A 7340-nucleotide genomic window follows, 5' to 3' on the forward strand; every position below is an offset into this window, starting at 1 on the left:
TTTTTTTTTTTTTTTTGTTTTTGCAGCTCCCGAAAACCCTCTTTCTCAGAACCCCTCTCCAAGCTAAGGTTGGGCTTTGGCAGTAGGGTTACCAAAAAATGCCCTGTGTATTTATAATCTAAATATGTATTCTGAGAACACACGTGACATTCTTATCAGAGGGTACTGCTTTTATTGGTACCCAATAAAACATTTCTCTTCACTGAAATAACCTAGTTTTTCTGCTGCCCTTCTCATGGTAAAGTTTCAAAGATAAATTAAGAAACTCAAACAAGCAAGAGCAATATCATTGTTATGCCCAAATTCCAAGGGAAAACCCAGGAGAGCTTGAAAACTGCAAAGTTCACTGCAATTTGCATAATAGTCTTGACTCAGATTGCAAACCTCCCCACAGTGTAGGTCCTGAGTGTGGTCCCAGGCTCATGCCTTAACACTTATATACAGAGTAGTTAGAAATTCCTTGAATGCTTAGGGTGAAGGGAAGGGAAGGCAGGTGAGGTAAGTAATATCTTAGACATGATACCATTTGGTAGGGTGGAATCTCGAGGATCAGAGGGGGATTAAAGATTGTCTTCTTAGGGCTATCAGGAACTAGTTTAATGGCTGGCCATAACTGTCTGTGACCTGATTACCTCTTTTCTATGAGTTAAGTGTGGGACCCTAATCTCCTTTCTTCAAGGATAGGTACCAGCTGCACCTGGTTATCTGGAAGAATACTAGTCTTGGCACCACTGAAGCTGAGGAGTTTTTGTCATTTGACTTACTCAAGCTGGCACCTATGGCTCCTTGAATCCTCCCAGAGTGGCCAGGAAAGTGGAAAGAACCCCTGAGTTTGCTGCAAGGTGGGAGGGGGGCAGAGGTGCAGGAAAACAGAGCTTTTGAGGGAAAATGCAGAAGCAAACCTCACCAGGCTTGCTTAGGAGCAAGCCTAGGGTTGAAGGAGAACTTCTGCAGGAGAGTACAGAAACAATCTGTCTGTGCACCTTATCATCAGCCATACAAACCCAGAACTTTGCCATTCACTACTCACATGCTCTTGTCTATGGAGTCCACTAAGAGCCTAATAAGTTGTAGAAGACAATGGAAGCAAGAAAAAAAAAAAAAAAAAAAAACAGTACTGATATAAGCCAGGAAGGCAAGAATCATCAGAAATGATGGGGATGGGGAGTCTCTAAAGATCTTAGTGTTCCAGGTCTTTTAGGTGAAGAACTTCAATGAAACAGCTCTCTTAGATGATCGTAGCTTGTGCTCCTAACATTTTTTTTTTTTTGCATTAGGCTTATACACATATTTATTCAGGGTATATATGGACCTTGAAGAGTGGGAAGGAGTTTCCAGGCTAAATGAAAATCATTGGTTAGAGTGTAAAGTTGTGAATGCCTCATTTGTTTGAAAACACATTCCAGGAATCCCAGGTACTTGCTAGGTGGGTATGGTTGCTTATGGGGTGTGGAGGTGGGGGAAATTTGTAGGTCTTCCAAAATCTACCCAGCACTCCCTAGGTAGAAGGTGTGGGTAGTCAGGATCCTCAAACAAGGTAAAAGAAGAGGAAGCCATGATGGTAAAGGAGTCCTCCATTTTGTGCTGAGCTCATGGTAGACTGCAACCTTAATTAGCAGGGTTTCCCCACAATATGTAAGTTTCAGATTAAATCACAGAGCCTGTTGGATTTAGTGATAGGCTACTCTTAGCTTAAACTGCAATTTTTAAAACTGTTCTACTGTCATGAGTCAGAACTATTCAAACCATACAAAACAAGTGTGTTTTATATACAGTAGAAGCCCAAGCCTCCATGGATAATTTTGTTTCCAAAATAGAGGCTATAAATATTATTTTCCAGTGGAAAATCACACACTGTGCTTAAAGTCTACCATAGGTGTTACTGAGAGCAGACGGGAGGTGTCTTTCATTAGTATCAATGTCGAAACCAGGTCTTGATCTGCTTCTGTAAGGTGAGAATTGGAGGCACAGGCTCACCAGCCTATGCACTGGAAACTGATTCACTTAGTTATATTTGAATTGTTTTTGAACAATTTCATAAAATTATTTCTACTTATTTCAGTAAAAAGGACATGATCTTTGAAATTAGACAAGAACACCTAATCTGACTTGCAAATGACTAAAAATAATGTAAAATGGCTTATATTTGTCATTCGGAGACAGTTTAATAGTATGACTATTTACTAGAATAGTATTCGTAGTTCTCTCCTAGAGCCTATGACATATGTCTCCACAGGTTCTTGCCCCTAATAATGGTGTGAGTTTGGATTTTTCAAAATCCACTTAAAATGAATCATTTTACATATGATCCATTAACTGTTTTTTTACTAGAATTTTGCATAATGTGAATTCACAGTAGGAGAAGGAACATTTTATTAATGGAAATAAGTAGACACTAAGTAGATGGAAAAACATTTAGGTCTGAGCACTTTCTATTGAGAAGATTATCCATGATTCCTCTGTACTTGGATTAAACCTGTGCAAGAACAGATAGGCATGCACATATATGTTGATAAATAAACCACCTCTTATGAACCATGTCTCCAGTTCTAGCCTTGATTCTCTATTAAAAAAAAATGCAGGGGGGAGAAAAAATAGACAAAGGAAGACAACTTAGAAAAAAAGCAAAAGAAATACCTTAATGAAGATGATCCATTCATTGTAGCAGTATCTGTTAGACTCTAACAAGCCTTAGCTTACCTGGGACCCCCTGAGTGAACAACACAGAGTCGGGGATCAGTGCAAAAGCAAGAGGAATTTATTGTTCCAGCATGCTGATGTTGTCATCCTACACTCAAAGGAGAGGTGGTGACCCTGGGGAGCCCACTGGTGAGTTTTTATACAGTTTCCAGGGGCTGAATAGAGCATCAGCAACTAGGCATAATGTGATTGGCAGAATAGCATGCCCTTTAAACTTTAGGTCTTTAAGAATGAGGTAGTAGGGGCTTAATTAGCTTCTTCCTTCTTGCCTATGGCTCTCTGACCTGTTTCGTCCATGAGGGGAAGACTGCCTGGTGGAATTTTCCAACAGCTCTGAGGTGACCCCTTCATAGCAACTATCTGAAAAATAGCAATGTTTATTCATTGTTAATCTTACCCATGTATAAAATATAGAATCCAGGAAGTTAAATGCTTTTCCTATATGTTAAAAAGAATCAACAGCTTTCTACATCATAGAAATTCATAAGTTACAAGGATGGCAAATTTCTATATTTAAAGAGTACAAAATGGTGTACTGATTCAATTTAAGAGAATAAACATGATGGATCAATGAAATGATCTTCTTTATAATAAAACAGATATTATAGTACGAATACAATAAACATTACAAGTAGCATAGTTGTTTTATGCTGTGATAATTACTCTGTATACAATGTAGAGACCTGATCCTTCTCTATTCTAATTAAGAGACTTCAAGAAAACCTGTCTTATCATATTGACTGAACTTAACATTACTATATATACATACCACTCTACTCTCCTTTGAGGCACATAATTAACTTGCTGAAATTTATATTCCATAAACAATAGTGAACAATTATTTATGCAATATGTTGCAACAACTAATAGGTTAAAAACACTAACTTTAATATTATTGCTTTTAGAGGGTGAATTGGTAACTGGATGAAATAATCTTGGTCAACTCATAGATCATTTTCACTCAACATTCATTGACTCTTACTATCATGCTTATGTACAACTACTTTTTTACATAGCATTTGAAAAAGTGTACTTTTACTTATACTTGAATATGTTCATGAGTTAAACATGGTAGATTTGAAATATTGAGCAATTGAAAATCTATCTTGTTTAAATCGCTAACAAACTTTAAAAAGACAAATGTTAAAAAGTATTATAATAGGCCAATTTTGAATCCTAGAATAATACTTAGTAAAATTTGAAATCAGTTTCTCAAAATATTGCCAAATATGAAAATTTTTTGACACCCAATAATGAAATACAAAATGTAAGTTCATTTGACATGCTAAATTAAAAAGTGCTCCAGACTTAATGGCACAGACTTTGTCCCTATTTTTAAACATGGCTTTTTCTAAATCAGATAGTGTCAATGGAAGTACCCTTCATGGATGGACAAAGCTGCTTGCAAAATACATGTGGCAGTAACAAAATCTCAAGACCAGGATCAGGTTACCTCAGCATTTCTCTTGGTTGCCTATCACAGCCAGGCGATAAGACCTGAAAACAACACAAAAATCCAAGATATACAAAACCTAGAACTGACCAGGAAACCTTTTTCTTACTGTCTAGCTTTCATAATGTTGAACATACTTTGGGGACCACTGAATCTAAAAGTAATAAATGGCCTAGCCCTGTGTTACACCCTAAAAGTTATAATATTAACCATACAGGGGAAATGTGACCACCCACTACCCCCTGGATAATGGTGGTACACTGCTTTCTGATTTGTTTCACTGAAAGTTTGTATCTACTTACTATAAACCTCATTAAAATGTATGGCTGGGAAGATCATAAGAAAAACCTAAGTTGTTTTTTTACTAAATGTCATCTTGTCAAACTGACTCTAAATATTTACATTAATTCCCAAAGGACTGTGCTATTATAAATTTTGATGAATTATCTTTTACCAGTGGGCAATATTCAGTGCAAAGACTCAGACTAGTAAAAGTTGTAGGAAGCTCAGTTATCAAATGAGTCATTCATATCAATGCTACCTCTTGCCCTCAAGGCTGAGAAACACTGAGGAAGAGAGAACTCATGGAAAGAATTTTAAAGGCAAGAGCATAGGGGTAAATACTATAAAATGTTGTCTTTGGGACAACACATGGCTGTGGCAATCAGGAACTCACAGTCAACATGGTCAGTGCAACCCCTTTTACAAGATCAAGACAGGCAAAATTCCAGCATACATTTTGTGAGTGGGTTGATCTCACTCCTTCTACTGGAAGTTCCATCTGACTACAAGAGGTGGCCACTTCAGTCTACATATCTGCAACTGCTAAGAATCTCAGCTATGGTCAGCCTCACAGACTCCCTGGAGCCTCCCAAATCTCAGGCTTCTAGTTAGTTCCAGAGATGCACCCCACAGATTTCCTCTCCCTTTCTCAGCCATCCCTGCCTCCCCTTTTCCCCACACCTGATTGCCATCCCCATTTACCTCCTCACACTCTCTCCAACCCAGTTCCCTCCCTTCAAATACCTCTGATGACTATTTTGTTTCCCATGATGAATGAGATTCGAACATCCTCCCTTGTGCCCTGCTTATTACTTAGTTTCTTTGGTTCTATGGATTGTAGCATGGCTATCCTGTACATTATGGCTAATGTCCATTTATAAATGAGTATATACCCTGCCTGCCCTTCTGGGTCTGGGTTACCTCACTGAGGATATTATTTTATAGTTCTCTCTGTTTGCCTGCAAAATTCATAATGCCTTTGTTTTTAATAACTGAATACTGTTCCATGGTATAAATGTATCACATTTATTTTATCCATTCTTTAATTGACAGACATCTAGTTTGGTCTGGTTATAATGGCTAAAACTACCATTGAACATAGCTAAGCAAGTGTCTTTGTGGTAGAGAGGGGAATCTTTTGCCTATATGCCCAGGAGTAGTATAGCTGGGTCTTGGAGTAGAACTATTTCCAATTTTCTGAGAAACCACAATAATGGAAGTGGTTGTACTAGTTTGGACTCCCATCAGCAATGAAGTTTTCCCCTTGTTCACATCCTCATCAGAATGTGCTATCACTTGAAGTTTTGTTTTTTGTTTTTAAATTATTTATTTATATGAGTGTTCTGTCTACATGTACACCTGCATGTCAGAATAGGGCCTCAAATACATTTTACAGATGGTTGTGAACTGTCATGTGGTTGCTGGGAAAGGAATTCGGGGCTTCAGGAAGAGAAGCCAGTGTTCTTATCACTGAGCCATCTTACCAGCTCTGTCATGTGGATTTTTAACTTAGCCATTTTCACAAGTGTAAGATTAAATCTCATAGTCATTTTGATTTGCATTTCTGTGATGACTAAGACTATTCAACATTTCTTTAAGTGCTTCTTGGGTATCAGAGAGTCCTCTATTGTTAATTCTCTGTTTAGCTCTGTAACCCATTTTTAAAATTAGTTATTTGTCATATGTTTTCTCCACCTGAGAACTAAGCCAATTCAGCTGAATTAAAAGAAAAAAGAAAAAAATAGCAGATTATTTTGGAATGAGCTCTGGGGGTGAGTTCATGAGTCTCAGTGAAAAAAACTGGAAGAAGTCAACAGTAGACGACAGACATGGAAGCTTCTTATGAGGATGTGGGGACAGGGAGGAATAAGTCACACAGCTTGAGTGGCTTGTGACTTCAGGTGCTGGGGGTTGGGACACCTGTCAGGAATGTCAGGAATGCAGTTTCAGTACTGGGCCTTTTTGGCACCTTTTCTGCTTGAAGACTTTTCAAGCAGGTGGGGTTGAAGAGAGAAAAAGGAAATGAAATTTGCTTTACAATTTTGGGGGTTGGAGGGAAAGCCCTAGACTCCAACCCATTATCCCAACCACTTTGGGTCTATATGCGATGATCATATATGGTTACTTTCTGCTGAAAAAGGTTAACTTTGGTTCAAGGGGAATTTGAGTCTGCAAACTGGTTCATGTCTGGAAATTGATTTTTCAGCCCAGATTTGCTTTTGCCATAATCTAATATAATCTTTCTTTCTTTTGTTTGAGAGGCTTTCTGCATAGACAGATCAAAGAGAAATGCAGTAGGCTTCTAATCTATTTCATGCCTGGGAACACCATGATTGATAAACATTTACCAAAGACCCGTACATGTCATGTCATTATAAAATTCCTGTCATCTGTGCTGACCATTACAGAGAAGTGATCCTTACTGGCATACTAATAATAGCTTAGACAGCCATCTTTTTTATAGAACCCAGGACCACCAGATGAAGCATTCCAATGCTCACAACAGGCTGGGCCTTCCCCCTCCCTCTGGGGACTAATAATGGGCCCAGAGGGAAGAAGGGGGAGGAAGGACCCACATCCCGCCAGAGTTCCACCTATGCTCTGGACAGGTGGACTCTGGAGGGCTGCCAGACATTTTCCACTCAGCCCCAGGTGGGCATCCAAGCCTCTGACCCACTTGATGGGGGAGCAAGGGTAGCCCAACCTGGGGGCCCTGGAGTCACACCCTGAAGCCCCAGGGTTATGGGAGAGAGGGAAGAGGGAAGAGAGGTTCCCACACCAGCGAGAGTGAGTGCAGCATATCTTGATGAGATGAGACTGTCTATGGTTTTAGAGCTTTATTATAGAAAGGCAGGGACAATGAGAGAAGGTAGAGAGAGAGAGAGAGAGAGAGAGAGAGAGAGAG

This window comes from Mus pahari, chromosome 2 (genome assembly GCF_900095145.1).
Source record: "Mus pahari chromosome 2, PAHARI_EIJ_v1.1, whole genome shotgun sequence".
Lineage (NCBI taxonomy): Eukaryota > Metazoa > Chordata > Mammalia > Rodentia > Muridae > Mus > Mus pahari.